The sequence below is a fragment of the Palaemon carinicauda genome, chromosome 38 (assembly GCF_036898095.1).
Source record: "Palaemon carinicauda isolate YSFRI2023 chromosome 38, ASM3689809v2, whole genome shotgun sequence".
NCBI lineage: Eukaryota > Metazoa > Arthropoda > Malacostraca > Decapoda > Palaemonidae > Palaemon > Palaemon carinicauda.
This window is the reverse complement of record NC_090762.1, coordinates 67,131,996-67,139,881: the sequence shown is the minus strand read 5'-3', so window position 1 is coordinate 67,139,881 and position 7,886 is coordinate 67,131,996.

Genomic DNA, 7,886 nt, shown 5'->3' with positions numbered 1-7,886 from the left:
GATGATGAAGGAAGTATATGTTGCATTTATGAATCTGGAGAAAGCTTATGATAAAGTTAATGGGGAAGTGATGTGGAATGTAATGAAGTTATATGAAATTAGTGGAAGATTGTGTATGAAGAGTTTATACATAGGCAGTAAAGCCTGTGGTAGAACAGGAAATGAAGTGGTTTTCAGTGAGAGTTGGTCTGAGGCATGGATATGTGATGTTGCCATGGTTGTTCAAGTAGTTTGTTGATGGAGTTGTGAGAGAGGTGAATTCTTGAGTCCATGGTTGAGGATTGAAACTAATAGATGAGAGTGATCATGAATGGGAGATGGATCAGTTGTTGTTTGCTGATGATACTGTATCGGTTGCGGACTCTGAGGAGAAGCTGGGTCAATTAGTATCAGAGTTTGGAAGGGTGTGTGAGAGAAAGAAGTTGAGAGTTAATGTGGGTAAGAGTAAGGTTATGAGATGCACGAAAAGGGAGGTTGGTGCTAGGTTGAATGTCATGTTGAATGGAGAGTTACTTGAAAAAGTAGATCAGTTTAAGTACTTGAGGTCTGTTATTACTGCAAATGGTGGAGTGTAAGCAGATGTACCTCAGAGAGTGAACAAGGGTGTAAAGTGTTGGGAGCAGTGAAAGGAGTGATAAAGAATAGAAGGTTAGGAATGAATGTAAAGAGAGTTCTGTATGAGAAAGTGATTGTACCAGGTGTGATGTATGGATCAGAGTTGCGGGGAATGAAAATGGCGGAGAGACAGAAATTTAATATGTTCGAGATGAAGTGTCTGAGGAGTATGGGAGGTGTATCTTGATTAGATAGGGTTAGTAACAAAGTAGTGAGAGCGAGAAAGGGTGAAAGAAATTGATTAGCAGATAGAGTTGATAGGAATGTGTTGAGGTGATTTGGCCATATAGAAGGAATGGAAAATGGCCGTTTTCTGAAGAAGGTGATGAATGCAATAGTTGATGGAAGAAGTGGAAGAGTATGACCAAGTTTTGAGGGGGTGGATGGAGTGAGGAAAGCTCTAGGTGATAGGAGAATAGATGTGAGAGAGGCAAAAGAGCGTGCTAGAAATAGGAATGAATGTCAAGTGACTGTGATGCAGTTCCGATAGGCCCTGCTGTTTCCTCTGGTCGCCTTGGTGACTGTTGAGGTAGCGGCAGTAGGGGATTCAGAATATGAAGCTTCATTTGTAGTGGATAACAGGGGAAGGTGGGCTATGGACTGTGGCACCCTAGCAGTACCAACCAAACTCAGCTGAATCCCTAGTCAGGCTGGGAGGAATGAAGAGAAGAAAAGTTCCCTTTTGTTTCTTTCTTTTTGATGTTGGCTACCCCCCTAAACTGGGGAAAGTTCCTTGTAGATATAATATGTAAAAGAAATAGTTATTTTGTACCTAAAAATTCACAAATTCATGTAAAGTAATAAAAATGCAGAAATTTGTTCGATAGCCAGAATACAATATATACAGTTTGTTTAGTTTGTTGGGAAAAAGAAAATGTAGTGTTCCATATCGTATCTGTATTGAAAAAGAAACTTGACAAGCGTGAGGAGAGAAGACATGACCAATCAAGCATGCTGATCAGTATTCTAGCAAAAAAAAAAAAAAAAAAAAAAAAAAAAAACACACACACACACACACACAGATAAAGATGCAGAGCAATGTTGATTGGTATGCGTAGACTAAAATTTTTTTTTATTTGGGGGGGGAGGAGTGGGTTGGCGGCTAAAATTCTGAATTGCTTTCAAGCCTTATGAAGCTAGGTAAAAACTATGCACCTTCTAAGGGTTTTGACAGTGAACTCAAGCATTGGAAAAAATACATTGCTTGATGTGCTTCAAGAAAGTAAAAGCTATATGGACGTAGGCCGCACATTACGGCATTAACGATTCTATTGTTCGGTAAATCTAGGATTCCAAGAGAATATAAGGATGGCGGCAAATGTCCTATAACAAGAAACTAATCATTTTTATTATTACTTGCTAAGCTACAACCCTAGTTGCAAAAGCAGGATGCTATAAGTCTTGGGGCCCCTACAGGGAAAATAGCCCAGTGAGGAAAGGAAACAAGGAAAAATAAAATATTTTAAGAACAGTAACAACCCAAGACAGTAGAAGCCCATAGTACAGAGGCTATGGCACGACGTAAGACTAGAGAACAATGGTTTGATTTTTGAGTGTCCTTCTCCTAGAAGAGCTGCATACCATACCTAAAGAGTCTTCTATCCTTACCAAGAGGAGAGTAGCCACCGAACAATTAAAGGGCAGTAGTTAACCCCTTGGGAAAAGAAGAAGTGTTTGGTAATCTCAGTGTTGTCAAGTGTATGAGGACAGAAGAGAATCTGTAAAGAATACGCCAGACTATTTGGTGTATGTTTAGGTAAAGGGAAAGAACCGTAACCAGAGAAAAGGATTAAATATAGTACTGTCTGACCAGTCAAAGGACTCCATAACTCTCTAGCGGTAGTATCTCAATGGGCGGCTGGTGGTAACTTCCAGCAATAAGGTCATGGGAAGGATGGAGTTTAGGTATCTTCCATGGAAAGTGTTCCAATTTTCATTTTTTTCCCTTCATGAACATGTAAAAATGTCTACAGTAAAAGTTAGTTTTAGCATAAAAACTTTTTAAAAGCGTATAAAGAATTATAAGAGTATTCATGGAGTTTGTAAAAGCATAAATTTATCGAGTTTAAAAATATGAAAAATAATAAAATTAATGAAAAATGTATATTGTAGCTTTCTATATCTACTTTGAAGTTTTTCAATTATCATGAGGGGGGTCCACTTAGAACGCAACACCAGCTATATCCAAGGGGTAACTGTTTACATATACACATAAATATAACACACACACACACACACACACACACATATATATATATATATATAAATTATATATATATATATATATATATATATATATATATACATACACATATATATATATATATATATATATATATATATATATATATATATATATATATATATATATATATATATATATATATGTATATATATACATATATACATATACACACACATATATACATACATATATATATATATATATATATATATATATATATATATATATATATATATATATATATATATATATATATATATATTATATATATATATATATAGAGAGAGAGAGAGAGAGAGAGAGAGAGAGAGAGAGAGAGAGAGAGAGAGAGAGAGAGAGAGAGAGAGAGAGAGAGAGAGAGAGAGAGAGAGAGAGATATGTATGCATATACAGTACAGTATGGAGAGAGAGAGAGAGAGAGAGAGAGAGAGAGAGAGAGAGAGAGAGAGAGAGAGAGAGAGAGAGAGAGAGAGAGTTAGTAGGTATGAAAAGAAAGACACCCGTAATACATTGAGTTGAATAATCTAATATAACTAGAGATCATATTTTTCACTAAAATGACAGATTTGGTGTTCACGATTTTCTTTTAGCAGAAGAGAACATTAGAAATATCTGATTAAAATACGATCGAGGGTCATTCCAGTCAGTATACAAAGATAGATGCATAAGTTTACTCTTGTTGATTATTTAATCATCTCTCCTTTAGAGCAAGTAAAGAAAACCAGCAGTTATCAGATAATACGCGAGAGGGGATGTGGATCGGGTTTCTCTCCTACAAGTTTTACTCGTTTTAATTGTTTGATTACAGAGTCTTCGTGTGTTTACAAACACAGCCTCAGAGATAATCAAAAGTAAAGAGTGTCAGTCGAATCCAAGGTTAAAACCTCTCTTCTGTAACCGTGATGAACTAAAATAAATTCAGTCAAGATTTCAAGCGATAAAGACTGAGACGGGAATAGTAAGATATAGGTAAGTCACAAATGAAAGATGAATTATGAGGAAAAGAATTTTGGGTCTAAATTTTGAATGAATGAGAGACACATCTATAAAAGGACTGGCTTTATAAAACAAGGGCTGGGAATCTTCAATGGCAGTTGGTTTGAATTAATCCAATCCTATGCCACTAATTTAAATAGCCCTCAGCCGAAAGTGGACAGCCTATAGGTACAGTTATTTATGTTGAAAGGGAAGGCATCTCTGATGTTGACCTTTGAAATCTAATCAACCAAAGGTTCTTTGCACCGAAAATTGTTAATGATTTTTAACCAAAAAGCTTGCATACCTACACCAGCTTTCCCATGGCCTAGATCCTACCATTTCCAAACTTGTAATTAGAATCAAATAGGCAGATATACAAATGAATATATAGGGGAGAAAGCAGAAACTTAGTTGGATTTATGACCGGGTAGGATAATTATAAACAATTAGAATGCTATCAAAATTACACAAATAAAAGAAGTTTAAAACAAAATCACCTTCCAATTTACTCTGCCAAAATATTTTGGTAAAATAATCTTGAAGAAAATTGCATACAAAATAAAAAGTGAGACTTGTTTCGTAAAGAAATAGAAAAAAAAAACTTCACGATTAAGATGATTTCAAGTTCATACAGGTATTTAATTTCGTACTGTGTCCCTATTACACAGTGTTTGCATAGGTAACTTTAATTTCCAATAGATACAATGTATACGGAGGAAAACCAGTGATAAAAAAATTCCTCAATATGAAAAACTATTTAGTATGGACATTTTACTAAAATCTTATGATTTACAAATACTTCAAAATATTGTACAAAGAGGCACCATTATTTTCGTAAACTTCAAGATTTCGAGAAATAACAAACGGCACCAGCTACCCATTGAGATACTACCACTAGAGAATTATGAGGCCCTTTGACTGAGCAGACAGTACTACATTTGATTCTTCTTTCTGGTTACGGTTCATTTTTCATTTGCCTACATATACACCGAGTTGTCTGGCCTGTTCTTTATATATACTACTCTGTCCTCATAAACCTAACAACACTGAGATTACCAAACAAATTTCCTTCTCTCAAGGGGTTAACTATTGCACTGTAATTATTCAGTGGCTACTTTTCTCTTGGTCAGAGTAGAAGAGACTCTTTAGCTATGGTAGGCAGCTCTTCTAAGAGAAGGACACTCCAAATTCAAATCATTGTTTTCTTGTCTTGGGTAGTGCCATAGCCTCTGTACCATGGTCTTCCACTGTCTTGGGTTAGAGTTCTCTTGCTTGAGGGTACAGTCAGGCACACTATTCTATTTTTTTTCTTCCTCTTGTTTTGTTTTTTATAATTTATATAGTGTTCTTAAAATATTCTAGTTTTCCTCGTTTCCTTTCCTCATGGGCTCATAGCATCCTGCTTCTCAAACTAGGGTTGTAGCTTAGCAAGTAATAATAATAATAATAATAATAATAATAATAATAATAATAATAATAATAATAATAATAGTAAATCTGTGATTCATGAATCACGCTAAACCCCAGGATCCTAATATGAAAAGAAATCCATGTCCTAAGTTTATGACATTGAAATCCGTGTCCTGTGTAAATTTTCAGGATACAAAATCAGACAGTGCATTTGTTGGAAGCCATCGTGAAGTAAAGTGTTTGCCAGATCAGTGTGAGCAGCCCTTAACAAGAATTTCGGAAGGATTCGAGCTAAGAAGAGGCCAAATTGATTAGCTTGTATCAAATCACACCAGTAGGTTAAACAAATTTATTTCTTTGTTTCGGGTCCAGTTATTGTTAAGTTTGAAGACCAACCATTCGAAGAAGCTAAAAGAGAGAGAGAGAGAGAGAGAGAGAGAGAGAGAGAGAGAGAGAGAGAGAGAGAGAGAGAGAGAGAGAGAGAGAATCCAGCTCCAGTTTGCTTCCCGGAGATAACCTGTGCTACTTATTTACAGAGCCGGTGCCTCTGAAAGGAACCAGTGATCCTGGAGACCCGAAAGTCGGTCTCATAATGGATTTTGTGGCTGGTCACCACCTATGAAAACGTCCAGATTTTAGTGTCTCGTAAATCAACTGATGGAATTTACAAGGCGACACAGTAGTTAAGAGAGAGAGAGAGAGAGAGAGAGAGAGAGAGAGAGAGAGAGAGAGAGAGAGCCTGACTGCACCCAGTAAATTACCCTTACCGAATATATTTGCTGTTTTTTGAAACCTCGAGTGTTTATTGCACAGAGATTTTATTAAGAATTAATGGCGTCTTGATAGAGCATACACTGAGAAGCATTTTGACTTCTCACATCTAAAAACAAATGAGTCAAGGATCATCTTTCAATTGCACTGTCAGTAAGATGTTATCAATTTTCGCTTTTCATACCATTAGTCTTAATCAGCGGGACTTCTTGATATGATCTTGAAAACAACATGTAGATTACATTCGAGCAAGATCCTCACAACATTGAAACCAAATTGTGCATTCAAATTAAAGATGTCTTCACAATATCGCACTAAATCCGCCGGTGAAACATCTCAACAATTGAGGTTGAAGAGAAACACCATCGTCATCCGGCAAATCATCTGGAGTATCCCAGAACTTGGGTGTCCTGGTGACTTCCCCCTCAAGGCGAATAAGATAAGATTGAAATACCTGAAATATGTGAAATGGGTGAAATGTGAAATGTGAAATCATCCACAAAAAGGACTGTTATGCTAAAGATAAAAACTTCAAAATATCCTATGAATGCCCATCATATGACCATACATACAAGGAATGAACAGAAAATACAGAGAAATGCGTCAACTGCAACCAACAACATAGAACTTTAGCAGCAAAATGCCCGGTATGAAATGGTCCAATTAAAAATAAAATGCAAGAGATGAAGGTGAACAGAGATGTAACATCCACTACAAACACCGGTACAAGTCATACCAAAGTAACAGCTACCAACACGGAGAATTGTCAGACTAATGCAAATAACAAGAAGACCCAAGAATTGCGACAATAGCAAATATAGCAATAAAACTGAGGCTGGGTTAAGACAGATACTACCCCTCAATAATGAACAGCATATTAGCAGATAGCAACTAACCAACAATGCATTTCTCCGAAGAAGAAATAAGTAAGGTAGGAAACAAAAGACATCAGAAATGAAAAAGGATTTCGTAATATACAGCAGGATTCCTCACAATATGAAGAAAGCCTAGCATAAAGTTCAGAAGACGTTTCACCAGAAGAAAAATTCACACCCGAAAATGAACCTAATTCGAACCCAAACTCGCTAATCAGGATTTGTAAGAAATTAAAAAAAGAAAAAAGAAAAAAAAAAAACACACAACCTCAATCCACGGGAGAAATATAAGCCTCTTAGGTCTCTCAAACTCTATCATTTTGCAAAATCCAAAAGGATCAACATCAGCATAAAAATACTACTATTATTATTATTATTATTATTATTATTATTATTATTAGCTAAGCTACATCCCTAGTTGGAAAAACCGGGTGCTGTAAGCCCAAGGACTCCAACAGGGAAAAATAGCCCAGTGAGGAAAGGAAACAAGGAAAAAATATATTACAGAAGAAGTAATGAACAATTAGAATATCTTAAGAGCAGTAACAACATTGAAATATATATTTCATATATAAACTATATAAACATAAAAAAAACAGACTAAGAGAAATAAGATAGAATAGTGTGCCCGAGTATGCCCTCAAGTATCTAGTGAACTACTGTATATCCCAAGATAGCGCAAGACCATGGTACAGAGGCTATGGCACAACCTAAGACTAGAGGACAATGGTTTGATTTTGGCGTGTCCTCCTAGAAGAGCTGCCTACCATAGGTAAACAGTCTCTTCTACCTTTACCAGGAGGAAAGTAGCCACTGCAGTAGTTAATCCGTTGAGCGAAGAAGAATTGTTTAGTAATCTTAGTGTTACCAGGTTTACGAGGGCAGAGGGGAATGTGGAAAGAATAGGCCAGATTATTCGGTGTATGTGTAGGCAAGGTTAAATAAGCCGTAACTCTAGCGGTAGTATCTCAACGGGTGGCTGGTGCCTTAAC